At 38.1% G+C, this 25,866-nt stretch overlaps 1 protein-coding gene and 1 non-coding gene across 3 annotated transcripts in view; one reads left to right on the top strand and one right to left on the bottom strand.

Moving 5' to 3' along the window:
- ANK2 (ankyrin 2) overlaps positions 1–25,866 on the bottom strand; it is a 687,657-nt gene that overhangs the window by 504,681 nt on the left and 157,110 nt on the right. The window lies entirely within an intron of this gene.
- On the top strand, positions 10,724–10,827 carry LOC139030291 (U6 spliceosomal RNA). Its single transcript, XR_011482595.1, has one exon. It is a non-coding gene; the product is annotated as a U6 spliceosomal RNA (small nuclear RNA).

Below are 25,866 nucleotides of genomic sequence, written 5' to 3'. Positions count from 1 at the left end.
AGCTTCAGCATAATTCCTTCCACTGAATAGTCAGGACTGATTTCCTTTAGGATGGACTGGTTGGGTCTCCTTGCTGTGGGTTGCCATTCCCTTCTTCAGGGGCTCTCCCTAACCCAGTGATTGAACCCAGGTTTCCTGCATTGGAGGCAGATTCTTTACCGTCTGAGCCAAGATTTGGGACCCAGTAAAACTATGGGCTATCACTAATAACTGGGCTTCCCTGGTGGGAAGATCCCCTGGAGAAAGGAATGGCTACCCACTCTGCTATTAATAATACAAGTAAGAACTATAATTCATAGTCATTTCTTATTAATTGTAACAAATGTACCACACTACTGTATGATGTTAACAATAGGTGAGATGGGTGAGAGACTAATACAGAAATTCCCTGTATTATCTGCTCATTTTTTTGTAGAGGTAAAACAACTCTAAAAAACAAAGTCTGTTAATTTTTAAAATGGTTCGCTTCTTCCTTGATGAAATAAATCAAAATATATTCTTAACTTTTAAATTTATCTTTCATTTTATATATTAATACTATACTAGATATTAAATCTCTATTCTTTTGAGCTATTTGAGAGGAATATATATCTTTTTTCTCCATTACCCAAAATAGATTTCCCAGTCTCAGAAAGGAAATATGGTGGAAACTATCTCTTCCCAGGTGGCGCTAGTGGTAAAGAACCGGCCTGTCAATGCAGGAGACATAAGAGACACAGGTTCAATCCCTGGGTCAGGAAGATTCGCTGGAGGAGGGCATGGCAACCCACTCCAGTATTCTTGCCTGGAGAATCCCATGGACAGAGGAGTCTGGTGGGCTACAGTCTCTAGGGTCACACAGAATCGGACGTGACTGAAGTGACTTAGCCTGTATGTACGCATCTCTTATATTATTCTTGGAAATAATAAGAATTAAAAACTCTTCCAGAGTCAAGAGGCATGACACCTTCTGGAGAGGCGTTCTGTTTCTGCCAGCTGAAAGGGAGAGCAGGGGGAATTGCAGTGCAGTGGTGTCAGAAACCCCAAACAGATGTTCAATCCACTGATCAAAAAGATGAGCAGTATGAAGCTGACGATCCATCTGTCCTCTCCCACAAGGAGACGGAGCATCACCAGTGCATGGAAACTTCTGGCACAAGAAAGACCTTAAGAGATGCTTTACTCTCATCCCTTCATTTTCACAGATGAGGGAATTTTAATGGCCAACTAACTTCTGATATGCAGTTCTCTCCAAACTTTTCTGAAACATGAAAAATAAAGAGCCTGATTCTAAGAGGTTAGAGAAAATCAGCCTCTTTTCTTTATCATGTATGCAAATAACTTCTGCTTGAGACATAAGAATTTTTTCCATTTGAACTTCTAGTAACGAGAAGGGGCAAATAGAAACAGAAGCAAAAACAAAGACACAATGAGAGGCGCTGGGCAAAGAAAGAGGATTGGTAGATTAAGTCAACAAACTTGAGGCTCAAGGAAAAAGCCAGGAGCGGGGATTAGCTTCTGTGATGAACTCCAGAAGCCAGAGTCATACAATGTTTTTGGAGGCAGATACAGTTTTTGTTTTGCTTGAGTGAAACCCTGAATACTCACTGCCAAATCCCTAAAGAAATGGCCCCTTCTTCAGTGACCAGTGATCAGAGAAACTCAAGGAGAAGAAACTCTAGCTTTGGCTGTAAAAGAAAGACTTGTCATATCACCATCTGGAAAAGAACCAGTGGGATAGAACACTGGAGAAGGGAAATTGAAAAAAGGAATTCGTGACTGAGGAACGATTTTCACCTAGGAGACAAGAGGCTGCACTTTCACTGACACATCTGTATATAGCTCACATGTGCGCGGTCGGCATCCTCACACTTGGAGTTAAGTGGTTTGCTTTCCTCTAAAGGACGGTTTGACTACAAAGTCAGTGATGACCCAAGTCAGAGGGAGCTGTCCTTAGAGCAGCAAAGTGGCCACGGCTAACTGATGACAACAGAAGTGACAACTGACAAAGCCCAACGTTCATAGTTTTCGTCCAAAACAACCCTGTGGCAGCAATAAAAACTTTGGCTGAAAGCTCTTCACCCCTTTCTCAGCATCTGAGATGCCCTAAATAAGAACTCAACCACTGTCTTAACCCACCCCAAGAAAAGCACCCAGATACTCATTTATCCTTTCCACAAGGATAGAGAGGTCTCAACAAGCTGAGAAGCTTCATGCTGAGTTCCTCGATCTTTTTTTCTCCCTGCTCTTTATTTTATTCTGGTAAAACAGTTCGAACTTTCTCTCCAATGCACAGATTTATCTCTCAGAATGTTACTTGCTTAGACAAAGCGAAGGACTTGGCAATACATGGACTGTAGAAATTTCTGCTTGCACTGAGAATGCAACCCTGGTTAATAAATGGCTTTGCTCTAAACAGAACTTTTTCAAACCAGAGTCTATATCACCCATGGCAAAAGAAATAATTTTTGAAAGTATATTGTAGTTCCTTCCCCTATGTCTAGGAAACAACACACAAACAGGTAAGCTCTCAAAATAACCAGCTGGCATAAATTAAGTCAGTGCTTTCCTCCAAGTGCAGCAGTTCCGCTGACCCTTCGAAGCATTCTAAAGCAGGTTCCTTTCTCTCCACTAGAGTGTGGACACAGTGGCTTGGAACTGAAGCAGTGCAGTGACAAGAGACTGAAAACAAACGCTCCCATTGTGCAGCTTGCTGAGACAGAAATGAGAGTTTGACTCGCAAACACAACACAATTAGAGGCAGTGTAGAGGCCACAACGGGCCAACATGGAAACACAGACAAGCGAACGCTTTCACTTTGACACATACTCTCAGAGTCCAACAGGCCCCCTGAAACTACTGCCAACCAAGAAAATGATTTTTAAATCGCTTTTACTTATATTTTGATTCTGGAATTCATGAATACTGAGGAAGATAGATTTGACTGGATGTTTTGCCTGGATTGTTGTTGGTCAGCACTTTTTAAACATTAGGATCTTGCATTTCTCACTAGTTTGGGGACACACGATTGTGGGAGGGCACAGTTAGGCAGAATTTCAAAGCAACGGAACTATGCGATGCAGTTGCTTACGAATTAAAGCAACTTATCATTTCTTAGCATTTGGGTTCTTATCATTTGTCTGATGTGCCAGCACCTACAAGCTCTGGCGCTCTATGAGCATAAAACTGTGACCTCGCTTGAGCATTTAAAAAAAATCTATTTAATTCCCCTGAATTACAGACAATGATAACTTTCTGTTACTCTGGGGAGAAGCGGATGGCTTTCTTCACCTTAAAGGTCATAAAATTGGTGGGGAAAGTAATGCTGATCTTCACTAATGAAGGAAAATTCCTTTTGCAAATCCTGCTTTGAATGATTCTTTTTTCTGTCAAATTGAAAGGAGGCTTACCTCCTCGCGTCTGTGAAGGAGAAGATTCACAGGCGTTACGGTGAGTGCATCAAATTCTCCCTAAGTACAGCACTGATGTCATGCGTTGTGGCATTAGGCTAATCAGGCATTACACCCGTTTCCAGTGTCATCTGCATTTTCAGACAAACGGAATATGATAGCAATGAAACTAAGTGGTTCAGTGCTTATCACAATAAAAATTTCCATTAGGAAAATATGTTTAAGAGTACTCAGGATAACTGAATTACCCTTAGGTCACTTACCAGAACATTGATGCTTCATTTCTAACAGGCTCCATCGGAAGTGGCCTCATAAAACTATTGCACAAAATGTGTCTAATGCACCAGCATCGTGATGTCACCAGTGGCATAATTGGTACATTAACCCTGCCAAGCATTTATTGAATTTTTGAAATTTTATCACTTGTTAGTCATGAAAACTGAGGGGGAAAAAATGTATTATATACCCAACTTGGCCTTCATCCCATGCAGCCTCATCATATCTTTGAGCTTGGCTGTTCTAAAGCATGTTTCATTAACGTGACTCAAAGAAACCACAGCTAAATCATGACTATCACAGACTCCCCCCTTGTTCCCGTCCCTGTGAATTCATACTGGAATGGCCAAGGGATGGTGGAAAAATTGGAGCAGCTACTGAATTCAAGAGAACATCATGCTTCCAATGAGAAATGACAGGGAATTATGAGTAACTACATTTTCCTGTGTTTTCCACATCTACCTCTAGGCAATTGTGAAACATTCTATAGCACACCCAGAGAAAATAAGTAGCCCCCCAAATTTTATGTCAGTCAATAACAGTTATCTCCTTGAAAAGAAAGACCAGCAGAAGCTATTTATACAAATGCATGGAGTCCTCTTTCCTCACAGAACTTCCCAAAGATAGAGCCAGTGTTGTATTCACTTCTGTATTACGGGGGCCTTACATGCCTGGTATATAGTAGGTGCTCAAGAAATGAAAGAATTAGGCTAAAAAATACATGCTTATAAGTAGTCACCTAGGACATCTTGAATTGGGACATCACTGAGCTTAGAGACTACGAATCAACACGACATGGTGGAAACTGCACAGGCTTGTGTTTCTATCCTGATTTTACCACTTCCTGTCTGTATGGTATTGAATAAATATCTCAAGCACTGCAGTGATTTCCTCCAAAATCATTAACAAGAATATATGAAAAATGTAGAATTTGATAAATGGTAATTAAAGCATCACTACGAACAAAGCTAGTGGAGGTGATGGAACTCCAGTTGAGCTTTTTCAAATCCTGAAAGATGATGCTGTGAAAGTGCTGCACTCAATATGCCAGCAAATTTGGCCACAGGACTGGAAAAGGTCAGCTTTCATTCCAATCCCAAAGAAATGCAATGCCAAAGAATGCTCAAACTACAGCACAATTGCACTCATCTCACACGCTAGCAAAGTAATGCTCAAAATTCTCCAAGCCAGGCTTCAGCAATACGTGAACCGTGAACTTCCAGATGTTCAAGATGGTTTTAGAAAAGGCAGAGGAACCAGAGATCAAATTGCCAACATCTGCTGGATCATCAAAAAAGCAAAAGAGTTCCAGAAAAACATCTATTTCTGCTTTATTGACTATGCCAAAGCCTTTGACTGTGTGGATCACAATAAACTGTGGAAAATTCTGAAAGAGATGGGCATACCAGACCACCTGACCTGCCTCTTGAGAAAGCTATGTGCAGGTCAGGAAGCAACAGTTAGAACTGGACATGGAAAAACAGACTGGTTCCAAACAGGAAAAGGAGTACATCAAGGCTGTATATTGTCACCCTGCTTATTTAACTTATATGCAGAGTACATCATGAGAAATTCTGGGCTGGGTGAAGCACAAGCTGGAATCAAGACTGCCGGGAGAAATATCAATAACCTCAGATATGCAGATGACACCACCCTTATGGCAGAAAGTGAAGAAACTAAAGAGCCTCTTGATAAAAGTGAAAGAGGAGAGTGAAAAAGTTGGCTTAAAGCTCAACATTCAGAAAACTAAGATCATGGCATCTGGTCCCATCACTTCATGGGAAATAGATGGGGAAACAGTGGAAACAGTGTCAGACTTTATTTTGGGGGGCTCCAAAATCACTGCAGATGGTGACTGAGGCCATGAAATTAAAAAAGGCTTACTCCTTGGAAGGAAAGTTATGACCAAGCTGGATAGCATATTAAAAAGCAGAGACATTTTAAAAAATTTTTTTAAAATTTTAAAAAAGCAGAGACATTACTTTGCCAACAAAGATCCGTCTAGTCAAGGCTATGGTTTTTCCAGTATTCATGTGTGGATGTGAGAGTTGGACTGTGAAGAAAGCTGAGCACTGAAAAATTGATGCTTTTGAACTGTGGTGCTGGAGAAGACCCTTGAGAGTCCCTTGGACTGCAAGGAGATCCAACCAGTCCATCCTAAAGGAGATCAGTCCTGGGTGTTCATTGGAAGGACTGATGCTGAAGCTGAAACTCCAATACTTTGGCCACCGCATGCAAAGAGTTGACTCATAGGAAAAGACCCTGATGCTTGGAGGGATTGGGAGCAGGAGGAGAAGGGGACGACGGAGGATGAGATGGCTGGATGGCGTCACCGACTCAATTGATATGAGTTTGAGTAAACTCCGGGAGTTTGTGATGGACAGGGAAGCCTGGCATGCTGCAATTCACGGGGTCGCAAATAGTCGGACATGACTGAGTGACTGAACTGAATTATTATAATATTCCTGAGGTTATTTATAGCATGCTAAGATTTAAGATGTATCATTATTCATATTCATAATAATAACATGTCACACTTGTAGGTAATAAGGCACTTTTCTAAGCATCTCGTAACTTTTATCGTGTTAACTCAATCAACAACCAAATAAAGTAGTAGTATCTCCATTTTATATCAGAAAAAACTGAGGTTCATATTCCTAAGTATATTTACAAAATTAATTAGAATCTCAGAATCCAATCCTCTAAAGGAAACAAAAAAAGTTAAAAACCTTAAACATTTATGCAAAATGCAGTTGAAATGACTATTTTTTGGATGTATTATCTGTTTTAATGAATAATTTGTAAGAAAAAATACAAATAAGATGTTTGAAGCTCAAGTAATTGCATGAAGAATGCATCTTTTCTCACCTTAAAGGCCATTGATGTAGCAACATTTAACAGCTGAATATGTGTAGTCAAAACTGATTTTTTCAAAGACTGTAATTAAGCTCAAAACCACTTAAGCCCCATATCCTATGATCTCAGGGCACTAAGGGATTTTTTTGAGGGAATTTAAAAAGTAAGTATGCTTTAGAGTTTAACCTCAATACACTCTTAGCAAACACATCGGTCACAGCCTCAACTCTGACCACATGAATACGGAGCACTGCTGTTTCCAAAGACCAGCACCCAAGGACCAGGGCTCGTAACTAGGACAACGTCAGCATTCATAGCAAGGCCACATCTTTGTAAAGCACTCCACAGTCACAAAGAGCTTTCAAGTACTTAACTTCAAGATTCTATGAAAAAAAAAACACAGTCTCTATGAGTCAGATAGTTGCTATGATCCTTAAAAATTATAAAGCTGTCATTTCTTGAATTTCTACTATGAGCAAACATTATATTCATGTATATGCACATGCACGCACACACATACTTCATTCTAATCCTACAACAACCTTATAAAGGAAGTATTATTATCCCTAGCTTTCCAGTGAAGCAGCTGAGTCCGCCTGCCCAAGGGACTTGCTCAAAGTTAATAAAGACAGTCTGATTTCAAGAGCCAAATTTTCCTACCATGCCAGAGCTATTTCTCTTTTCCCAGTATAATGCCAAAAAATGTTTGTGCAAATGACATTTATCTAAGACCCTCTTCCATTTCCACCCCTTCATGACACCTGAAATCTAGAAGTTTTACTGGCCCGGAGAACATGTCTAGAAGTCCCACATCCCATCAGAGTCTGCCCCCAGAAGTTGCACACAACATTCCTCCCACCCAAACTCCATCTTCGACTGCCGTCAAAAACTATCTGTTTGTCTCCATTCCTTTCTTTAAAACACAAATGATCCTTGTAACACAAATGGATGGTAGCACATTTTATTTCTCTGGAATAGTACACTCATTCATTCATTCACTTAACATTTATTGAGAACTCACTATGTAATTAATACTTTCCAAAAACTAACGTTTAAATTCTAAGAACCAATGAAGCTATATTTATCATCTGACAAGTGCTTGGATGTCACTCAAAGTTCTCTATGCATAAAAATAGATAATGCTCACCAAATGTTTTATTGTTCTACTGCTATACAAGTATTACTTCATTTAAAACAATGACCTTATAAAATAGGTACTAATAATATTATTCCTATTTTATATATGAGAATATTGAGGCATACTGGTGAGATACTGTCACAAAAATTATTTGGCTAATTAATAGCAGAATTATGTTTCTGCTTGACTAAGTTCTATCGTGAGAGCCGCTCCTCTTAATGAGCCATACCAGCTTTAGAGGTTTTTGTTTGTTTTTTTAATTAAAGTATGTATACATTTTAATTTGCCTGTGATAATTCTAGGATTAGTCTATTTTCCCAGAATAAGTAAGAACATCCTTTCATGCAAAGATGAGCTCAATAAAGGACAGAAATGGTAGGGACCTAACAGAAGCAGAAGATATTAAGGAGAGGTGGCAAGAATACACAGAAGAACTATACAAAAAAGATCTTTATGACCCAGATACTCACAATTGTGTGATGACTCACCTAGAGTCAGACATCTGAAGTCAAGTGGAATGTGAAGTCAAGTGGGCCTTAGGAAGCATCACTATGAACAAAGCTAGTGGATGTGATGGAATTCCAGTTGAGCTATTTCATATTTCAAATCCTGAAAGATGATGCTGTGAAAGTGCTGCACTCAATATGCCAGCAAATTTGGAAAACTCAGCAGTGGCCACAGGACTGGAAAAGATCAGCTTTCATTCCAATCCCAAAGAAAGGCAATGCCAAAGAATGCTCAAACTACCACACAATTGCACTCATCTCACACGCTAGTAAAGTGATGCATAAAATGTGAATGGTGAACTTCCAGATGTTCAAGCGGTTTTAGAAAAGGCAGAGGAACCAGAGATCAAATTGCCAACATCCGCTGGATAATCGAAAAAGCAAGAGAGTTCCAGAAAGACATCTATTTCTGCTTTATTGACTATGCCAAAGACTTTGACTGTGTGGATCACAATAAACTGTGGAAAATTCTGAAAGAGATGGGCATACCAGACCACCTGACCTGCCTCTTGAGAAACGTGTATGCAGGTCAGGAAGCAACAGTTAGAACTGGACATGGAACAACAGACTGGTTCCAAATAGGAAAAGGAATATGTCAAGGCTGTATATTGTCACCCTGTTTATTTAACTTATATGCAGAGTACATCATGAGAAATGCTGGGCTGGATGAAGCACAAGCTGGAATCAAGATTGCCGGGAGAAATATCAATAACCATGCAGATGACACCATCCTATGGCAGAAAGTGAAGAGGAACTAAAAAGTCTCTTGATGAAAGTGAAAGAGGAGAGTGAAAAAGTTGGCTTAAAGCTCAACATTCAGAAAACTAAGATCATGGCATCTGGTCCCATCACTTCATGTCAAATAGATGGGGAAACGGTGGAAACAGCGTCAGACTTTATTTTTTTGGGCTCCAAAATCACTGCAGATGGTGACTGCAGCCATGAAATTAAAAGACGCTTACTCCTTGGAAGGAAAGTTATTTCCAACCTAGACAGCATATTAAAAAGCAGAGACATTATTTTGCCAACAAAGTTCCGTCTAGTCAAGGCTATGGTTTTTCCAGTATTCATGTGTGGATGTGAGAGTTGGACTGTGAAGAAAGCTGAGCACTGAAAAATTGATGCTTTTGAACTGTGGTGCTGGAGAAGACTCTTGAGAGTCCCTTGGACTGCAAGGAGATCCAACCAGTCCATCTTAAAGGAGATCAGTCCTGGGTGTTCATTGGAAGGACTGATGCTGAAGCTGAAACTCCAATACTTTGGCCAACTGATGCGAAGAGCTGACTCAGTTGAAAAGACCCTGATGCTGGGAAAGATTGAGAGCCGGAGGAGAAGGGGACGACAGAGGATGAGACGGTTGGATGGCATCACCGAGTCAATGGACATGGGTTTGGGTAGACTCTGGGAATTGGTGATGGACAGGGAGGCCTGGTGTGCTGCAGTTCATGGGGTCACAAAGAGTCAGACACGACTGAGTGACTGAAGTGAACTCACTCTCAAAAGTGTCCTTCTTTGAAGAATAAATTATAGTGTCATCCTATTTCTAATAAAAGAATAATAGTTAACTTGACATGGCTGGAAGAGAAAAAGCACAAGAATATTCTGTAACAGTCATTAAGATACATACAGAATATGGAAAGGAAGGAAAAACAAAAGCTAGATGTCGGTAGACCTTGATTCAAGACCAGGTTCTGCTACTGGTTGGTTATGTGGCATTGGCCAAGTTGTGTAACCTCTCTGAGTCTCAGCTAATATCTTCTATAAAACAGAGTTTAAAACCCCAGCTCCCATGGCTACGGTGGGAAGAACTTCAGATTACGTAGGAAAAGTACCTGGAACATGATAAGGTCTCAAAAAAAAAAAAAAAATACATGTTTAGTTATTGTTTGGAACAGTTTCTCTTATATTCCATGTGATTTTTCTACTGCAAATGAAAATAAATTCTTAGAAGAATTAAACAGGATTTGGATAGGAATCTAACATTAAGAGCCAAGAGAAATTTATACCACTAATTCCTGCAATACTTTTTATTCTTCTAGTTACAGTACTGGGAATCATTAATGAAAATGAATTCATTACATAATGCACTCCCTGAAGGCCACACAATATTCTAAAGCTGGAATGTCACACATTGTAGGTGGTCTTACCATGGAGGCTGAAGTAGCAAAACCACACCACACTCTTGGATACATATTTTAATTCTAGAATCTGGGACTTCAAAGATTGAGGAGCCAAATTTCAAGGCATATTGGGGGAACAGGAAAGGAAATTCAAGAGCAGCAAGGTAAAATGAAGTTCTTTCCCCTTCTCCCGCTAGGAAAGGGCAAAACTATTCTGCAAGAAACACTATGTTTGTACCTCCTTGCCCTATGTTTAAAAGAAGAAAAAGAAGAAAGAAAGGAGGGGACCTGAATGTATTAAAAACCAATAAATATGAGTTTAACATTTCCTAAGCCTATTATTCAGGAAAAAATATTTATTTCATCTTTGACGTAGTCTCTCTTCTTAGCATGGCTTAGCTAGTCATGAGGAAAGATGCTAAAGAATTACATGTTTTCGTGCTCGCTTCGGCAGCACATATACTAAAATTGGAACAATACAGAGATTAGCATGGCCCCTGCGCTAGGATGACACACAAATTCGTGAAGCGTTCCATATTTTTTACAAGCAATAAATGCTGGAGAGGGTGTGGAGAAAAGGGAACCCTCTTACACTGTTGGTGGGAATGCCAACTAGTACAGCCGCTATGGAAAACAGTGTGGAGACTTCTTAAAAAAACTGGAAATAGAACTGCCATATGACCCAGCAATCCCACTTCTGGGCATACACACCGAGGAAACCAGATCTGAAAGAGACACGTGCACCCCAATGTTCATCGCAGCACTGTTTATAATAGCCAGGACATGGAAGCAACCTAGATGCCCATCAGCAGACGAATGGATGAGGAAGCTGTGGTACATATACACCATGGAATATGACTCAGCCATTAAAAAGAATTCATTTGAATCAGTTCTAATGAGATGGATGAAACTTGAGCCCATTATACAGAGCGAAGCAAGCCAGAAAGATAAAGACCATTACAGTATATTAACACATATATATAAAATTTAGAAAGATGGTAACGATAACCCTATATGCAAAACAGAAAAAGAGACACAGATGTATAGAACAGACTTTTGGACTCTGTGGGAGAAGGCGAGGGTGGGATGTTTCAAGAGAACAGCATCAAAACATGTTCTAGGGTGAAACAGATCACCAGCCCAGGTTGGATGCATGAGACAAGTGCTCAGACCTGGTGCACTGGGAAGACCCAGAGGGATCGGGTGGAGAGGGAGGTGGGAGGGGGGATCTGGACGGGGAATACATGTATATCCATGGCTGATTCATGTCAATGTATGACAAGAACCACTACAATATTGTAAAGTAATTAGCCTCCAACTAATAAAAAAAAAAAAAAAGAATTACATGTTTTCACCTAACAAACTATAAAAGAAGAAATAAATTTAGAACAGCACTAACCTAAGAGAATATCACAGTCCCACCGGCCTCTGGAACCCTGAATCCTTGAAGAATGTGGATTTATCCAGCATTGGCTATCATACTGGGGAGTGATTATATTTCTTTAAATTCAAATAATTCATGTCAATTACATAATTCATGTAACTCCCTATGGATTTAGTAATTCCCTAACAGCTGGGATGTGAAATAAAGACCATAAGCTGAGTTCTTTCCAAGGATAAATTAAAACATAAACTGACTGCATCATGATATTACTTTATTAGTTATTTATTTATTATAAAGTACCATGGTGGACTTTCACTTCTCACATTAATTTTGTAAAGGAGAAATAACTGGTTATTTTTTAAAAGGAAACAGAAAAAAATCAAGAACCCAGAAAAAAAAAAAATGAAAAAGAAAGAAATATAAAAAAATAACACATCCCCGAAATCCAAGGTGTGATATCTAAAATACAGTTGAAGTAAGTGTTTATACTGTTCTATTCAGTGTAGCACTACAGAATTATGGTCCCCACTGTACCCAGAAGGAGCAGGATGGAGCACACAACTATAAATGTGTGCAATAGTCTATATAGTACTTTATTATAAAGCAACATCATGCACCACTCACTCCAAAGAGAAAGGCTGATATATTCGATAAAAGAGAAGACCAACAGTAGCCACAGTGTACCAGTGAATTTAGAGTTTACCTTCTTAAAAGAGAACTTCAAGAGAAATAGCACTCAAAGAATTCAGGAACCAACTGAAGTCGTTTCTATGTAACAAGCTTAAAAAAACTGAGAAATTGTTATTTTAAGGAAACCTTCATAAATTGAGATTTTACAGAGAAACATGTCATTTATAGGAGAGTTAGGAATTGCAAATCACATTTTTGTAACACCACTATATAAGTTAGCAGATAAATTTGTATCAGCCAAAGGGACCAAATAGAATGTGGAGCTTATGCCCTGATTTTTTTTTTTTTTTTTTTGCATTACTACTAACAAGCTTTCCAAAAACCCCACCAGACTCAATAAGGTTCAGTGCACTGGGGTCAGCATTCTGAATCATCCTCTTCTTTGTTTGGCTATCCTGACATGATACATGTTGGAACCACAACAACGACAGCTGACAACTGCTTTTCCTATTTGAAAAGACTTTGCCATTCAACTTGGACCAAAAACATTTGTCATGTTGTAGGCAGTGGATTAACTATAATCAGACCAGGCCAATGGTAGTGCCAGTTCTAGGTTGAAAGAATCTGGTGGAACAAAGGCTGGATTTATCTCTTTGAGCATTGTTAGTTTCTTTTTGAGGGGGTGGAAGGGTGAGAGGTTAGAAAACAGACAGGACTCTTTTTCTGTAAAGTTGAAAGAAAATTTCAAAATTAAAATTATTTACAGCTATTTATTTTTCTAAAATTTTCCCCAAAAGAATGTTTTCATATTGAGTATTTATCTTAGTAACACTGTAAAATACAAACATTTGTATCTCAGAATGCCAAAAAAAAAAACTTCTTCATACATTTTTGTTTTATTAGTTATCCAAAATATCAACTTTTCCTGACTGTGAACCACTCTAACTTTCTGGAATTAATTTCTTAACACCTCTGATGATTAGATGAATCTATTGGGTCCATTTTACTTTAAAATATGAGGACATTAAACATTCTATTAACCACTGCCACTGTTTATATAACTAGCAATTCCCCATCCACTGATTTTTTTTTTTAATTTGTGAGTTGTTATTAAAGAGAGAATAAAATTACCGTCAGTATGATATATATATAAAAAGCAAATAAAATCTACAGCTAAAATCATCTTGTAAAGGAAGTAAAGGAAATGAATACTTATTTTTATTAAAATGTAGATGTCAGTTAATAGGCCTTACATTGCAATTGTCATTTCAGACAAAAATTATTTAAAAACTCTCAAGATTTTTCTTGACACACTCAAATGGTCTAAAATAAATTATCATGAAATGCTAAAATGAGTACCATACTTGTGTATGTGTGTTAGTCACTCTTTGACACCCCAGGCTCCTCTGTCCATGGGATTTTCTAGGCAAGAATACTGTGGTGGATAGCCATTCCTATCCCCAGGAGATCTTCCTGACTCAGAGATCAAACTTGGGTCTCTCGCATTGCAGACAGATTCTTTATCACCTGAGCCACCAGGGAAGCCCATATATGTATCAAAGTTTGGCCAAACACCAGTAAATATATGAAACTTAATCAATATTTATCAAGCATTTACTATCTGCAACAAATTGTTGAAAATATTGGTGATAAAAAACAAAGTCTCTGTCTTCAAGCAGCTTACATTCTAGAGGAGAAGATAGAAGTAAATAAATTTATATTCAATGTTTAGTATAAAAACAATTAGCAATTACCTTTTAGGAAATACAATCCCTGACCTCAACCAAGAGAAAAAAACATGCATGTAGATGGTTGCTGCTCAATAGGTAAGTTGTATCCAACCCTGCAACCCCATGGACTGCAGCATACCACTCTCCTCTGTCCTCCACTATCTCTCTGAGTTTGCTCAAATTCATGTCCATTGAGTCAGTGATGCTATCCAACCATCTCACCCTCTGCCACCCACTTCTCCTTTTGCCTTCAATCTTTCTCAGCATCAGGGTCTCTTCCAATGAGTTGGCTTTTTGTATCAAGTGGGCGAAGTATTAGAGGTTCTGTAACAACCCTTCCAATGAATATTCAGGGTTAATATCCTTTAGGATTGACTAGTTTGATCTCCCTGTTGTCCAAGGGACTCTTAAGAGTCTTCTCCAGCACCACAATTCAAAAGCATCAATTCTTCAGCACTCAGCCTTCTTTGTGGTCCAACTCTCACATCAGTATATGACAAGGTAACCATAATATAATCCAATCAGGTAGCATGGAAGAGACAAAGCAGTGAGAAGTCAAAAGAGAAAGATTTTAAGTTGAAGGAATTTAGGGAAGCCTCTTGAAATTTGCCTTCCATTTAAATAGAATCTTGAAGGATGTATTAAATATCAACTTTAAAAATGGGAAAAGGCACTACAGATTTTTTGTGGGTTGGCAATAGCTGGGTTGTTTCAGGCTCTCTTTCTCTTGACTGCATTTTTTTCTTGATCATGGATCTTGTTTGTCTTTTCCACATAACTAGCAATATTTTTAATGTCTGGTGAATATTGTGGGTGATATGTTGTATGAAGTCTGGATTATGTCATCTTCATGTAAAGTATGTTGCACTTTTTTTCTGGAAGGCAGTTAAATTATTCACAGACCCTTTTAGTCCCATAAGGATTCATTTTGCATTCTTTGTCAGGGCAAGTCTATTTTGAACTTAAACTTGAGTAGGGATAAGCCATAGTTCTTATCCCTACTTCACACACTCACTGAAGCATGGTCTTTAGGGAATCTCAACTAAACACAAAGTGTCCAATGTGGTATCTCCATTCTCACTGGACCAGAATTTGATCACCTCCCAGAACAAGCTCTGTATCACATTCACCTCTCTGCCCTGCAGCAGGCGATTTCTGCTGGGTCCCCAGGAATCTTGCCTTATACAGACGTAGGCTTGTCTTTGGTCAAGGATGCACAGTAAGTCCCCCAAAAGACTTCTATGACACTTCTTCTCCAGACTCCTGCTCTATAAAGCCCAGCTGCTTCAGCAGTTTCAAGCTCTCATCTCTGCCTTCTCAGCCCTATGAGACTGTGCTCCATGTGGCTCCACCTCCTTATATCATAGCAGGAAAGGGTTCCCAGAAAGAAATTAGGGCCACCTCATCCCCATCCCATTAGATATCCAAAATATATTATCTCAGGAAAAAACTAATTCCTTAACTCAATACAGAATAGACATATACCAAAATAAGCAGAACATTTTATTGTTATTGTTGTTAGCTTTTTTATAAAGAGCAGACTTGAGCATGACTACAGATAAGAAAGGCAGTGGAAAAGATTAAGAAAGAGAGGGAAAAAAAAAGGATATTTGAGACCAAAGACTCAAAAGTGCTTTACAATTTAGTGAAAGAATAATAAATATTGTATTTTGACAGGAAACATGCCAATCTAATAAGTATTTATCCTTTGTGTGCTTCCTACTATGTTGAGGAAAATTAGAGGGAGTATAATACATGATCTCTGGTCCAAAAAGTTATAATCAAAAGAATCAAAGCTCACAAATCTGAAATAATAAAGGATTGACTCACACTACAGAAAAGGCAATGGCAACCCACTCCAGTACTCTCGCCTGGAAAATCCCATGGACGGAGGAGCCTGGTAGGCTGTAGTCCATGGGGTCGCTAGGAGTTGGACACAACTGAGCGACTTCACTTTCACTTTTCACTTTCATGCATTGGAGAAGGAAATGGCAACCCACTCCAGTGTTCTTGCCTGGAGAATCCCAGGGATGGGGGAGCCTGGTGGGCTGCAGTCTATGGGGTCGCACAGAGTTGGACACGACTGATGCGACTTAGCAGCAGCAGCAGACTCTCACTAATCATAGGAAAGAGAACAAAGGTACTTAAAAGAATTTGAAGGCAAGGGAGACACCTGAGGGAAGCTGGGAACATTACGAGGAAGAACAGAGGAATTAAGCTAATTCTGGATTAGAAGACACAAAGAAGTTATTCCAGGCAAGAAAAAATATGAGCAAAAAAAAGCGTAAGCAAATATAAACACAATGTGTTTCTGTGATGCTGAAAGATCCTGATGAGGTCATGAGAAGGCAGTGTTGAGTAATTAGAATGAGGGCTAGATCAGGGGTTGGCAAATGAGCCTAAGGGCTAAATCCAGCCTCCCACATGTTTTCTAACAGACTGCAAGCCAAAAATAGTTTTTATATTTTTAAATGGTTGGGAAAAAAATCTGAAGAAGAAGAATATATCATGACATGTTAACATTATATGAAATTCAAATTTCAGTGCCCATAAGTAAGTTTTACTGGAGCACAACCATACTTAGATCACATGCTGTCTGGGGCTGCTTTGGGTACGAGTAGAATTGAGTGGTAACCATATAATACACAAAGTCATAATGATTTATTATCGGGTTCTTCACCAAAAGAGTTGCAACCCACAGTCAAAAAATAATGAAACTCCTAATCTATTCTATTAACCACAGAACAGTTTTAACTGTTTAAGTCAAAAGAGGCCAGTTGGTTTCATTTGTGTGATAAGACTACTAGAGAGAATTTTAAAGACTACATATTTGGGACTTTCCCGGCGGTGCAATGATTAACGCTCTGTGCTTGCAACACAAGGCACATGGATTCAATCCCTAGTCGGGGAACACAGATCCCACATGCTGTGTGACATGGGCAAGAAAATAACTATACATTTTTAAAAGGCTACAAACTTATATTCTATCACTGCTTTGGAAACCTTTTATCAGAATTCCAAGTTTTTCTATAACTACCAAAAGTATTGATGAGTCTAAGTCACATTTTTATAGTAACTCAGGGGAATTTATGAAATGAGACCAAATTTGGTTGAACCGTTACAGAATCTTCTTGTTTTTTAAATCCCTATTGAAAATCACTCACAGTTTCAATTCACTCTCTTACCTCCGCACCTACAACAAATCAGGTCCAAGTCTTGACTGATAAATTGAAAAGTTAGAATGGAGAAGTAGTTTAAAAGATATACATACATATATATATAATAATTTAAATACTTTAACTTAATTAAAAGTCATTCATTCACCATTGTGTAAGGCCAAGAGCCCTTGTTTAATTTCATGACTGCAGTATCAAGTTTTAAGTCTTCTTCCTTGCATACACCACAGCCTCAAAGGAGAGTCTACTACTTCAAATTTTAGTTTAAGTGGAGGGACAGTGTCAAGTCAAATGTGAGACAACCTGAATACAGATCCTTCGTGATCGAAGAGGAAATTCTCCCTAATCTTTTAGTTTTCTGGCCCACCTTGACTCACCTTTATTATCTTTCCAAAGCATTCCATTTTTCATAAAAATAACTTTTTTCAAATATGTTTCATCTGCTTTTGTAACGCATGTGTTTGCGTAACTACAATAACAAATACAAATAGAAACACAAGTAACTGTGATACGCATACAGCTCCCAGGTAAACCGGTAAATGGTCTCTCACCATATGCATTCAGCACATCATGGCCCCCCTTCAACATATTCTCCAGGGAAAAGAAGTATATAAATTAATCCAGCCTGAGGCTCTGTAAGCACTTACTGTACTCTGCTACAAGCTAGTAAAGGTTTGAATTCTTTGTACAAGACACTGTTATTTTCATAGAATTTGTCTAGAAATACTTCATATTCTCAGATTTCCTAAAAAACTTAAAATATTTTCTGTTTATATTAAGCGATGAAATCACAACAGAATCTAGGAGTTTTTTGCTTTGCTTTGTTTTTTAATCTTTCAATTATTGATGCTTTAGACATAGCATTCTTGCTTAATTTTAATTTGGGTAATTCCATGTTGCCTACATAAATTTTCCCAAAGTTTCAATTAGATACGGTATCCTTTGATTCTGATCCTAAATCAACACTCTTATTGTTTTGAACCATGGTCCAGCTGCCAAATTCCATTTCCCAGATCAGGTTTCCAGTCATTCCAATTAGTAAACATCATTCAGAATCTGAAATGAAAAACACATTTTAAACTACAAATGAATATTTCAGCAACTAAAAATTAATATTTTCTTCTTTTCTAACTAAGCTGGCAACCTTGACCCTAACATTGCTTGAAATTACTTTTGTACTTTTTCCCCTGTAATGTGGGACTATAAAAACAATTCAAGGGTAAAAGGCTTAGAGGAAAAAAATGTCTTTATTCACAACAGCTGATATTCAAATTTCATTAAACAAAAATATATATTAGCTAACTTTGTTCTGCATTTTCCAAGTCTCCTATAAATGTTATCATACTTTCATGATTTAAAAAATAAAGAAAAAAAAGGGAAAAAAGTATACATTAGCTATTTTTAATTGTGCTACAGAATATATTTGAAAACATAATAATTTATGATACAGTAGGTAAGTAACACTTAAAATGTGTATCTTTACTCTTATAAAGAAGAATGAGAATTTAGTTTATACTAAAATAGTTAATAAAACTGTAATTGTAAAAAAAAAAAAAAGGAAAACTATTTCTGTATGTTAGGCATAGTCATGATTTTTGCTTTCTTTTTTAGCTTATCTGTACCTCTGATTTGGAGCTGTTCCCCAAGAAACAAACCACTGGCGCTATTCTCCAGGAAAACACTGCCATATTCCTCTCGGTCTAGGGCTTCAGGTGAAGGTGAAAGGGACTAAGATCTTTCCTAATTCATCAATCCTAATCTAATCCTAATTTATCAATCTCTTTGAGGAATTTATAGGGAAGTTACCAACCTCTAGTCTAATCAAATAGAGAAAAAGGAAAGAGGATCAGAGGATACAGATAGGGAATGCTCTGATCATATTTGTATGTGATAACTAAATGGAAGCAGCAAGTTTTATTTTCCTACTTCAATCAAAAACTACAAATCTCTCTTCAACCTGTAAAGCTAACTTTTCTAATTACAGTCAGGAGCTAGTTTCCTGGAAGATGATGATGATTTGCTGTTAGCATTTCACACTCTACATAATGGGGTAAACTTGCTATATCTCAGTCAATCTGGCAAACACATCCCTAAAATTCAAGAGCTATCTCATCACAACTGTCAACAGACAGAATTGTTTCCCTATACTATTAGGTTGCAATGCTCACTGACTTTGTAAACAACCAGTATATTAACTACAACAAAATAAAATGGGGTATTCTTTACCAGACCTGCACAAGCACTTTCCAGTATAACTTTCTATAAACGTTTTAGAATTTCCCCAAAGAAGTATAATTTGTTCAAGATAATTAGGAGAAGAGAGAAATGATGTGAGAAGAAGGGGTCTGGAAGAAACTTTTAAGCATAATGGCTATATTCACTATCTTGACTATGGTGATGATTTCAGATAAAAGTCGCTTCAGTCGTGTCTGACTGTGTGCGACCCCGTAGACGGCAGCACACCAGGCTCCCGGTCCCTGGGATTCTCCAGGCAAGAACAGTGGAGTGGGTTGCCATTTCAAATATGTACAGTTTATTACATTTTAATTACACCTCTATAAAATCGTGTGTGTGTGTGTGTGTGTGTGTGTGTGTATCCCACTGTACTAGAAACACATAGCATATATCCCTTCCATTAAAAAATGTCTATGTCTAACTCTTTCCCTAACTTTCAACACAAACACACACACAGAATTTTATATTTGATGCCTCTGAGGTCTCTTCACCTGGCTGATCAATCGATACTTCAAACTCAATATTTCCCAAAACTCATTCCTGTCTTAAGGTTTCTCTTTCTTTCAGCAGTTAAAGAACTGCTTTAGGGTGTACAACTGGGGTTTCAATCCAAGAAGCTCATCTTTGTTGACCCAAGAATTCTGAAACGTCAGAACACAGACGAAAGTCCAGGGGAACCAGCGCTAAGAATCTCCTAGCTGCAGACACTGAAGAGGGAAGTGGAACAAGATCACACAGACTGGGTAAGTGCAAGGAATTCAAAACGTAATGGGAAACTGCTGGGGGATTTAGGCAGAGATTTCATTTTCAGAGCTCCCTTTGTAGTTGCTATGTTTGTTTATACAGATAATACATTCCCATGGTTCAAGAGTGCAATACCTATAAAAACGTATACAGCAAAAAGCCTTCTGTATTAGTTTTCCATTGCGATGTAACAAATTACTCTAAAACTTAATGGCTTAGAATAATAAACAATTATTATTTCACAGCTTCTGTGGGTCAGGGATTGGACAGTGACTTGGCTGGGTGATTCTGTTTCAGGGTCCCTCAGGAAGCTGCATCAAAACACAGGCTATGACTCCAAGCATCTGAAAGTTTACAAGGACAGAGGATCTGTACCCAGGAAGGCTGCTGTCTGGAGGCCTCAGTTCTTCAACAGATGGACCTCAACAGGTGTGGGGCTGTTTGAGGGGCCCACAGCAAGGCAAGTGGCTTCCTCTAGAGCTACTGACCCACCAGAACAAGATAGAAGCCATGTATCTTTTATAACCAGCCTTACAAGTTTTGGCAATGCCCTGTATGTCCCAGGAGCCAGCCCCATGCGGTGTGGGAGAGGAATAAACAGGATGTAAATGCTGGGAGCTGGGAATCTTTAGAGACCACTTTAGAAACTGACTACCACGATCCTATCCATTTATCTTTTATGCAACTTCCACCTTTTATTTTTCCAAATTTACCTTTTAAGTCCTATTTCAGAGCTGACGTCTTTCCTGAACTTCTCATATTGGTCAGAAAATATAATCTCTCCTTCAATGAGTCCTTCCTGGTATTTTATGCCCAGAGTGCCATTAAAAATATGAATCACTGAAAAAGGAGAAACCATGGAGATAAGAATCAGTCTGGTTTGGAAAATGCTGAATTTGAAATATCAATTGATCAACCAGGTGAATCTATCTCAGAGGCAGCAAATATATATTTCTGTGTGTATATGTGTGTGTGTGTGCATGTATATCTGAAGTTAGGGAAAGAATTAGACATATAGGTTTTGAAGTTACCAGTTTACATACAGATTTTGAAGTCACACACTTACAGAAAAATCTGGAGTAACTAGGGTGAAGGTATGGATAAAGGAGAGGACAGTTGGCACCATGAGGATCCACTCAGTAAAATCCAAGGATGGTCATTTACTCATTCAAGAAAGAATTTGCTATCAACCATAGTGCATGAATAGGAGATGGGACTATATAAAGAAGATTAGGTTAACGCAAAAATTTCAAAATAAGAACCGAAAAACATGCACTGATATTAGCTGGGTGGTAATCCTACATGGCGTTAAGAAGGAGATAAAAGATAGTTTGCAGTGGGGCAAGAGGTGAACAGGAATTCAGTGAGTAGAAATAAGGAAAAGAGACCAGATTACAGGGTAGATTTCATGATGTGCAACCCACTCAGTTACAGGGGCCCAAGAGCCTATGCTTGATTTAATCCTCTGCTTTTGCCATCTAGAAATTCTCAATAATTTTGGGCAAGAGGCCTCGTATTTTCACTTTGTACTGGATTCTGCAAATTCTGTAGCTGGTCCTGTTTAGACCATACTTTGAAGAAGTTTGACTAAGCAAGGAGGGATGAGGCAGCAGGGGTGAAGTGCAGACATCAGACCGTTCTCTACCTAATTATTGTGGCCATTCTGGTTATTGTTGATATTTTTATTTTAGGATGAGAAAGACTTACTGGCTTAGGAAAATGAGCCAAAGGTGAAAGGAGGTTGAAGGTAAAGAACCAAGAAAAATTGGGCAATAGAGTGAGAGAGAGATGAGAAAGAAAGTAACAATGAAATAGAGCCCAAGAGGACACTTCATACCGGAGACTAGAGGAAAAAAGATGAAAAGAAGGAGAAAGTAACACAGGTTGATCTGAGACACATTTATCTAGTGAAGGAAAACAAAAGTCACGTACTCCTAGGAAGGCAGAGGAAACTGTTGGGTAAAACACTTTGACAAGAAAAAGAATGTTTAACACCAGAAGGAAAGGGAACAAAATGTTCACCAAAAGCAGGTAAAAGGGTTGAATAGTAAACTGAGAGTTTAATATTTTAATATTTTACATGGGTGAATCAGAAAACAATTATGCTAAGTAGAAGTCAGGTGAAAAAAAAAGGAGTAGATATTGTATAATTCCATTTATGTAACATTATAGATGCAAATCAATCCATAGTGACAAGCAGCCAGGGGGTAAGGGAGGGGCAGGAAGGGGGGACCCCACAAAGGGGCGTGAGGAAACTCTTGGGGTGATGGATATGACCACCATCTTGATTCTGGTAATGGTTTCATGGCTGTGCACATACGTCAAAACTTATCAAATTCTATACATTAAATATGATGCATATAACTCAGTCAAGCTATTTAAAAATTATGGGTTGAATAAATAGTTCTGTGTCATTTTTGGTACAACTTGACTGTACCTCTCATCTGTCTGGTGCAACAAATGTCTCTGCTAATGGGGATGAGGTACATCCGTGATCCCAGACACTGCAGTGTGCTATCTGATGCCTGTTTCTTTCCTTATTTTTTTTTTTTTTAGGCTGTTCTATATCACACGGCTTGCAGGATCTCAAGTTCCCCAACTAGGGGTTGAACCTGGACCCTGGCAGTGAAAGCCTGGAATCCTACCTACTAGCTACCAGGGAATCCCTCAGTATATCCATTTCTACACCTGTTTGTTTCTTCCATTCCTGCGGGCAAGGGGTACATCCCATCTCAAAGGTAAAGCCTCCACCTATGTCCTCCATCCCCACAGACTCCTTTTCTTGCTTCTGAAATAATTTCTATTCTCCTTGGTTTCCTCTTCCTCTTAATTTGCCTCTGTAGATAGTTTCACCACAAATAAAACTTGCCTAATTTATCTTAGTCTGAGAGTGCCAGCTGTTTTTCTCCTGATTGATAGGCTGCATAATCTCAAAATAACCACCACAATGTATGCAAAATTACAACAATTTAAACTGATATGTTTCAAACCACATAGAAACTCCAAGCAGGATTCCCTATTTCAAAGAAGAGATACTGTGATTATCATTATGATGAATCCCTTTCACCTGTTTTGTGCTCAGTTTATATATATTGGCTTTCTATTTACTTAAACAACAAACATCTGAATAGCAACATTGGCAAAGGACTGACTATACACATTCATGAGTGCATGCTAAGTCACTTCAGTCATGTCCGACTCTTTGTGACCCTATATATCATAGCCCACCAGGCTCCTCTGTCCATGGGATTCTCCAGGCAAGAATACTGGAAAGGGTTGCCTGGGATGCCCGTGCCCTTCTCCAGAGTGTCTTACCGATCCAGGGATGGAAACTACGTCCCAATGTCTCCTGCATTGGCAGGCAAGCTCTTTACCACTAGCGCCACCTAGGAAGCCCATACACATTCATGAAACCACTTTAAACTGTTGGAAAGACAATGAACACTCTACAGAAAACAAAACAAAAAAAAATTCCAAATATTCAGGGAGCATTTCACAGTTGCTTTAATGATAAATACAGGGAGAAAAGGTAATTAGAGAGTTGAAACATAATTTCCCAGAAAGGGTTTCATTTGTCTAAGCACCTCTTGCGTAAAATTTTAAAAACAAACTAGTTATCCCGCCAGTCTCTGTTTTTCAATCCACACTTCAAACAATCATTCAACAAATATTTGTTGAGCTGCTAAGTAGAAGGCACTATTCCATGCCCCAGAAATGCAGGAGATACTGTAATTATTCATTCCTGCTAAAAACTCCCACTGACTTTCTATTGATTACAAAGAAAGTCTATACTTATTGGCAAGGCAATCACCATCTTTCATAATCAGAGTCAAATTTGAGTCTAAGGTCATTTGTCACCATTACTTTAAGTCAGTGGTTTAATCTTAGGACCTGCTCACAATTATGAGAAGTTATGAAGAACCTCAAAGAACTTTAGTTTATGAGTTATATCTATCAATATTTATCATATTCAAAATTAAAACCATAAACTTTAAAAATGTTTTTCAAATCATTTTGCATATGGACTATTCCCTAAGATTCACCATATATTATGCCATAAAACAAGTCATTAAATGTAAAAGAATTGAAAGTATATGAAGAATATTCTCCAAACAAAAGAGAATGAAATTAGAAACCTATAACAGTGGCAAATATTAAAAATTTTAAAAGATCTAGAAAATAAATAAAACACTTCTAGTAACCAATGGGTCAAAGAAGAAATCACAAGAGTTATTAGATAATAATTTGAGATGAATTTACATGAAAATACAACATAACAAAATTTATGGATTGGGATGATAGCAGAGGGAAAATTATAGCTGTAAACATGCATGTTAAAAATATTTCAAGTCAAAAACCTAATGTTTCACTTTAAGAAACTAGAAAAAGAAGAGCAGAGTAAACCAAAAGCAAATGGAAAGAAGGAAAAAATAAAGATTGGAGCATAAATAAGCAAAGCAGAGAATAGAAAATATATCAACAAAACCAAGAGTTGGTTCTTTGAAAAGATTAACAAACTGACAAATTTTAATTGGATTGACCAAGAAAAAAAAAAAGAGGATTCTCAAATTACTAAAATCAGGAATAAAAAAGGAAGATCCAAAAAAATAAAGAGGATTAAAAAAAAGAGGATCCAAAATGCTAAAACAGTATTAAAAAAGAACATGGGTGAGGGTTCTGCAAGGAGATCCAACCTGTCAGTCCTAAAGGAAATCAGTCCTGAATATTCATTGGAAAGACAGATCCTGAAGCTCAATACTTTGACCACCTGATATGAAGAACTAACTCATTGGAAAAGACCCTGATGCTGGGAAAGACTGAAGGCAGGAGGAGAAGGGGGCAACAGAGGATCAGATGGTTGGATGGCATCACCAACTCAATGGACATGAGTTTGAGTAGGCTCCAGGAGTTGGCGATGGAGGGGAAGCCTGTTGTGCTGAGGTCCATGAGGTCGCAAAGAGTCGGACACGACTGAGTGACTGAACTGAACTGAACTGAGGGGAGTGGGGTAGGGGAGTGACTGCTAACAGGTACAGAGTTTTCAGACACAGAGTTTCTTTTTGGGGTGATGAAAATATTATGATGGAATTAAATAGTGTTATTTGCACAACTCTGTGAATATGCTTTTAAAAACACACTATTTTAAAATGGTGAATTTTATGGTACACATGTTATAACTCAGTTTTTAGAAAAACAGAATTTATACAAAAAGTAATGCAAAAAAATGAAGAAAAACAGCAGAAATAAATAACAAATTAAGAGCATTCACCAGAAAAATGCTCCCAAAGACAGATAAGATTTAATCAAAAATATTAATGCTTTTTAAACTTTTAAAAGTAATTGCATTTATAAAATAAGAGCACAAACTAAAAATACAAGTACTTAGGGAAGATAAGGAGATATCAATACTTTCAAAGGAGATAAAACATGAGCTGGTAGAAATCAAGAAAAAATTAAAAGCCCTCTGGAGTTCCCCAGTGGCCTAGTGGTTAGGATTCCAGACTTTCACTGCCAGGGCCCAGGGTTCAATCCCTGGTCAGTCACCTGAGATCCCACAAGCTGTGTAAAAGACCTCAAAAAAGGAAATCATTGTAAAAGCAGAAAAAAGGGACATTACAGAGAAAACATAAGCTTTTTTAGAGTATATTAAAGGAGAACTTAGAAATCCAGTATAGCATAAAT

This window comes from Odocoileus virginianus, chromosome 21, assembly GCF_023699985.2.
Source record: "Odocoileus virginianus isolate 20LAN1187 ecotype Illinois chromosome 21, Ovbor_1.2, whole genome shotgun sequence".
In the NCBI taxonomy this organism is placed as follows: domain Eukaryota; kingdom Metazoa; phylum Chordata; class Mammalia; order Artiodactyla; family Cervidae; genus Odocoileus; species Odocoileus virginianus.
This window is presented reverse-complemented; position numbering and strand designations above follow the sequence as displayed.